This window comes from Dromiciops gliroides, chromosome 3 (assembly GCF_019393635.1).
Source record: "Dromiciops gliroides isolate mDroGli1 chromosome 3, mDroGli1.pri, whole genome shotgun sequence".
NCBI classification, from domain to species: domain Eukaryota; kingdom Metazoa; phylum Chordata; class Mammalia; order Microbiotheria; family Microbiotheriidae; genus Dromiciops; species Dromiciops gliroides.
Window position 1 is genome coordinate 621,952,322 of NC_057863.1, and position 7,055 is coordinate 621,959,376.

The window sequence follows — 7,055 nt, forward strand, 5'->3', positions numbered from 1 at the left end:
CTGGAGCCCCAATGAAAGAAGACAACCACCATAAAGATGCCTTGAAACATGACAGTTTGTGAAATGGGGATAATAATAAAATGTGCCTCATAGTGTTGTCACAAATATCAGATAATATATAAAAAGTACTTTGAAAACCTTAAAAGTATTATATAAATAATAGCCATTATTATTATTTGTTGTGGTGGTTGTTTAGCTGTGTCTGACTATTTGTGACCCCATTTGAGGTTTTCTTGGCAAGGATACTGGAATGTTTTTACCATTTCCTTCTCTAGCCTATTTTACAAATAAGGAAACTGAGGCAAACAGAATTAATTTGCCCAGAGTCACATAGCTACCAATTGTCTGAGGCCAGATTTGAACTCAGGTCTTCTTGACTCCAGGTCCAGTGCTCTATACACTGTGCTACCCAATGTAATTATTATTATATCCTGTTAATATTTTTTATAGAGTTCAGATAGAAATGGTATTGCATTAGCATCATCTCAGTTGATTAGACTAAGGATTTCTACACTGGCTTAGAAGTTAGACTTTGGACCTCCATGGTTCCTGCCAACTCTAAGATTCTGTGACTTTAGAATATTTTGCCCAGAACTGGGCTTTGACTCCCTTCAATTAACTGCAAATAAGGTGAAATTAAGGAGGCAGTAGGGTACAATGGAAAAAACTTTAGATGAAGAGTCAGAGGATCTGTATTTGAATTCCATATGTACATTCTTTAGCAAGCCATTTAGCCTCCCTGAGCTTCAGTTACCTCTCCTGTAAATTGCAGGGAGGGTTGGCTGGAATCTCTCTATAGTCCTTCTTTAAATTTATGCTCCTAAATTCTGCATAGAAGTGTTTATGTCATAGTGTAAGGACAGGGCTCCATTGATAATCTGATCCCACTTAAAAGTAATCATTTGGGGGACAGCTATGTAGCGAAGTTGATTCAGGAGGACCTGAGTACAAATCCGACCTCAGACACTTGACACTTACTAGCTGTGTGACCCTGGGCAAGTCACTTAACCCTCACTGTCCCACAAAAAAGAAAAAAATAATCATCTGTTGGATAAGAATACTTATTGATTGAATCAATCACAACTGAGTATGAACAAGACATATATATATATATATAATATATATATACACACACACACACACACACACACACACACACACATACACATACTTCCTGTGAATCAATCAAAACCACAGGATGAAAGACTTTGTCAATCCTTAAGGAACATATATGAAAAGAAACCACTATCTCAGAGCCAGATACATTCAGAGTGTGAAGTCAGAGAGGAAAGAGTAGCATCATACAAAACTGGAACAGAAAAAATTGGGAGGTCAATGGCAACCAAAAAAAGGAGAAAGAGTAGGGAGATATCAGGGTGAGCTATTAGCCCTACAGACATTTAGAACAGAAGAGTCAGACTAATATCAGTAATTTTACCAGCTACTTACTGAGGAAAATTCCAAGAAAATGGTCAGCTCTTTCCCCAACTTAGCATCCTTGTATCTGTCTATCCACAAACATTATGATATCTGCTGCTTCATTACTCAAACATTTCAGGCAACCTGACTTTTTTCTCAACCACAAAGAGGCCAAGATTTAACTAAAGTTAGATATAAATGTAAATTAAAGGAGAGAGCCAAACTTCTCCCTAAATGTTGGGAATTTTCCTAATTTGGGACTTAGAACAATAATGCTTGTACTCCTAATTTTTTGTCTAAAATAAGCTCTCTGAAACAGAGACAAGATGGTGAAGAAAAAGCAGCCACTCACCAGAGCTTTCCTCCATACTCCCCCCCCCCAATATTTTTAAATAATGCCATAAAACAATTCCTGGAGTGGAAAAACCCACAAAAGGGTGGGTTGAAATAATTTTCCAGCCAAAGACAACTTAGAAAGTCAACAGGAAAGGTCTGTCACACCTGGGTGAAAGTGGAACTCAGTTCAGTGCAAACCTCACCAGCACAGACCTGGCCCCAGCAAACCAGAAGCAGGTCTCAAGAGCCATTGAATCTGCAGCTACAGCAGCTGCTTCCAGAGCTCTCAACCCATAGATAGTAAGGGAGTTGAACAACTGGTCAGAAGGAGATCACAGGGAGTCTCTTTGTTGGCACTGAGGCAGGACTCTTTTGCTTTGCCCATACTCAGATCAGAGTCACAGTCCTGGGTGGCAGTCCCAAGATGAGGAGGAACACTAGCACACCAGAACTTTGTGACTGCACTGGAGCAGGGACCCTCCTCACAGTTCCAGAGTGGAAAAGAGTACTTGTGGTTACTCACAGAGCAGAGCACAGGCCAGGAGAGTAGTAAATACCCCCTCTCCTTGGATCATACCCCCTTGGAAGAACTGAAAACTTACAGGTCTCTAGAAGTATGTATATAAACAGCTGCACAAAATCCCTGAAGATTGGGACAGTGCACCCTCCACCATGAAAGCAGAGCCCCACTTTAGCAAAGAGTTAAAAGTCAAGAAATAGATTGAGATTGCTCAAGAAAAAATGAGCAAACAACAGAAAAAATTGTGGCTATAGAAAGTTACTATGGTGACAAGGAAGATCAAAACATACACTCAGAAGAAGATAGCAAAGTCAAAGTTTCTACTTCAGGTCCTCCAAGAAAAATAGTAATTGATCTCAGACCATGGAAGAGCTCAAAAAGGACTTTGAAAATCAAGTAAGAGAGATAGAGGAAAAATTGGGAAGAGAAATTAGAGTTATGCAAGAAAATTATGGGGGGAAAGAGTCAACAGCTTGGTAAAGGAAACACAAAAAAGTACTGAAGAAAATAACACCTTAAAAACAGACTAGGCTAAGTGATAGAAGAGGTATAAAAAGTCAATGAGGAGAAGAATGCATTGAAAAGCAGAATTGGCCAAATGGAAAAAGAGGCACAAAAATTCACTGAAGAAAAAAAGAGCTCCTTAAAAAGTAGAATTGGCTAAATGGAAAAGGAGTTACAAAAGCTTACTGAAGAAAATAGAATTAAGCGAATGGAAGTTAATGACTATTAGACATCAAGAAATAATAAACAAAACCAAAAGAATGACAAAATAGAAGACAATGTGAAATATCTCATTGGAAAAACAACACTTGTAAAATAGATCCAGAAGAGATAATTTTTAAATTATTGGATTACCTGAAAGCCATGATCAAAAAAAGAGCCTAGACATCATCTTTCAAGAAATCATCAAGGAAAACTGCCTTGATATTCTAGAACCAGAGGGTAAAATAGAATTTGAAAGAATCCATAGATCACCTCCTGAAAGAGATCCCAAAATGAAAACTCCCAGGAATATCAAGACCAAATTCCAGTTCTCTCAGGTGAAGAAGAAAATGCTGCAAGCAGCCAGAAAGAAACAATTCAAGTATTGTGGAGCCACATTCAGGATAACACAAGATTTAGCAGCTTCTACATTAAAGGATCATAGGACTTGGAATACAAAATTCTGGAGAGCAAAAAAACTGGGATTACAACCAAGAATCACCTATCCGGCAAAACTGAGTATAATCCTTAGCCGTATTTGGTTGGAAAATGATCTCAGGACATTCTTTTGTGGGTTTTGCTGCTCCAGGAATTGTCCTATGGCATTATCTGGAGGTTTTTTTGAGCGATCATGTCATGAGTTCTGAGAGCTTCCTGACTTTCTTCCGCCATCTTGGCTCCACCCCAGAACTCCCCCCAAATGCAAGTTCCTTAAACCAGAAACATTTATGTTGAACTCTATACTGCAGAACATCTCTGCCTTGCATGACTCAAAAGTTTTTTTCCCCCTTTATTCCAAATAATTTATTTTATTATGTTCTCAAAGGGTTCTCAGAAGAAACTTTAAGCCAGAGACTCTTATCCAGAGGTCCATGAATTAATTTTTAAATTAAAAATATTTTTTGATAATTTTGCATTTTAATATAATTTGGTTTCCTTTGTAATCTTCTGTATTTATTTTGTGCATTTAAAAATAGTATTCTGAGAAGGGCTTCATAGGCTTCACTAGACACTTCCAGAGGGGTTCAGGACAAAAAAGGTTAAGAGTCCTACCTTAAAGTATAGGTTAGGTATGGAATCAATAGATTTTCATAGCATTGCTCTCTCACATTTCTCTTCCTACCAATTGTCTTTGGAAAATCAGTTTTTTTAAAAAATTAAGCATTGCTGAAATTACAGTGTAAATTAAGAAGGAAACAAGACTGGATTTTTCAGTTGATTCTCTAGCTGTGCTATCCCCACCCTCACCCCCTATTTCCCAGCTATACATCACTGTCTGACACCCTAGAATGACTCCACCAAGGCCAAACTCCTATGATGATAACCTGCCTAAACTAATTTCTCAATGATTAACATACTCCCAACCCACCCCCAAACCCTTCTTGTCCCAGTGTTTTTGAACCCACAGTTGTCATCCTTCAAACCCCATACTCCATTCCCCTCAAATCAATCCTCCATTATCCCACCCTAAAGCTACTCACCCCTTCCACAGTGCTCTCTGAAATACCTGCACCATATGTAACAAACTTCCTTTCATCTCAAATCTTTTTCTTTCTTACTCCATCCATCTTTTGACATTCACTGAGAACTGTCTCCTTCTTGCTGCCACAACTTCCCTTGCCAACCTTTCCAGCACTGGTTGTACTTTTGCTCATAACCCCCAACTCCCTGATGGGGAGGGGGGGGGGCATGGCAGAGTTGGAATAGTTCTCACTCCTGATTGTTACTTCCACCCTCTCCCTATTCCACCATCATTCAGTAACTTTTCCTTGCCAAAGCTAATCATCTTTTCTCAGCCCTCATCCTTCTTACCCTCTCTGCAGGCTCTCACACTATCAATCATCCCTCTTCTTGGTATTCTCTTTTTTCTAGGTTTTCATGGCATTTGCTCTCTCATGTTTCTTCTCTTCCTACGTATATGACTAGCCCTTCTTAGTGTCCTTTACTGAGCCTTCATCCAGCTCATGGCCACTAACCATGGATTCCACCTGATCTGTCCTGGGTCCCCTTCTCTTCTCCCTCTATACAATTGGTGATCTCAGCAGTTCCCAAGGATTCAGTAATAAAAATATCTAATATTTCTATGATGCTTACTATGTGCTTACCTCACATTCTTCTAAACTCTCTGCAGTCTAGTTTCAACTGAAATCGCTATCTCCAAAGTTCCTAGCAATCTCTTAATTGTCAAATCAAATGTCCTTTTTTTGCAATCCTCATTCTTCTTGACATCTGCAGCCTTTAACACTGTTGGTCACCCTCTTTTCCTGGATGGTCTCTCCTCTCTAAGTCTTTATGACCCTGCTTGGTCTCTCTTGGTGTTTCTCCTACCTCCTCAGTCTCTTTTTGCTAAATCTTCCTCCAGGTCACATTTCCTAACCATAGGTATCCCCAAAGCTCTGTCTTAGGCTTGCTTCTCTTCTATGTTCTGTTGCACTTGGTGATTTCATCAATTCCCGTGGCTTCAATTATCATTTTTATGAAGATGATTCTCAGATATCCAGCCCTAACCTTTCTCCTTACTTTCAGTCTCATATCACAAACTGCTGCCTTTTGGACATTTCAAAATGGATTTCCCCTGGATATCTCAAATTCAATGTATCCAAAACTTAGCTCATCTCTTTCTTCCCAAGCCCTCCCCTTTTCTGCAGCTTCCCCCTTACTATCAAGATTAACCTGATCTCACAAACTCAACATCATTATCAACTCCTCACTTTCGTTTAACCGCCCCCTATCCATTCTGTTGCCAAGTCTTGTCCTTATATTCAGAAGAATTCTCATTGACATCCCCTTCTCTGCTCTGACACAGCCACCACCACCACAGTCTCTCCTCACCTCATATTTTGGTCATTTCAATTGCCTCCTGGTGGGTATACTGGCCTCAAGTCTTTCCTCCCTCCTCCTTCCTGAAGACTCTGTCATCTCCCTACTCAGTAAACTCCAGAATCAAATATAAAATCAAGTTGGGCAGTTATAGCCCTTCACAAACTGGCTACTTACTAACTTTCTAGTCTTATTACAATCCATCAATGCCTTGCCATGACATCATTCTCCATGACTGAAATGTTTTCCTTCTTCACCTCTTCCTCCCACTTCCTTTGAGATTCAGCTCAAATCCAACATTTTGCAAGAGGACTTTCCAATTTCCTTCTCCCCCTCACATATCTTCCTAGCCCTAATGCCTTCCAACTGATATTATTCCCCATTCATAAGGTCTGTATCTTACATGTATATAGCTGTTTCCATATTTTTTCCCTCATTAGAATGTGAACTCCTTGAGGGCAGAGAATAATTTCTGCATTTCAGTATTTAGCTTGATGCCTGACATATAGTAACTATTTTTAAAAAGCTTACTGGGGCAGCTAGGTGGCGCAGTGGATAGAGCACCGGCCCTGGATTCAGGAGGACCTGAGTTCAAATCCAGCCTCAGACACTTGACACTTACTAGCTGTGTGACTCTGGGCAAGTCACTTAACCACAATTGCCTCATCAAAATAAATAAATAAATAAAAATTAAAAGCTTACTGATAGACTGGCTTCTTCCATCTTACCTCCTCATTACCTTCCCTACCATGTCCTTCTTTTCCTAAAACCATCCATTAAAACAGAACAAAAGCACTCCAAGGCCTTCTGCCTATATTAATTTTCTATAACCTTTGAATACATTAGTTCAGAGAAAACATGTTTTTCTCCTATTAACATATGTTATCATATATTAATTAATGTAAATAATTCATCACATAGTGTTTCCAATTGATCAAATGTATTTACCTAAGTTTTTCTCGGCTCCTGAATTTGTATTTCTTTTTTAATTAATTCTTTTTAATCAACAAAAACCTACTTCTCTTGCTCTCCCCTCTTTCCTCCTTTATTCCCAAAGAGAGAGAAAAGAAAAACTCTGTCACATGAAACATGCATAGTTAAGTAAAATAAATTTCCCCCATTAGCCATATCAAAAAATGCATACACCTACATATATATACATACCTACATGATATGTACATATGTATATATAATATGTGAGATAAATACACAGACACGTGTATATTGTAAGGAATTAATTGTGATTTGGAGTTTT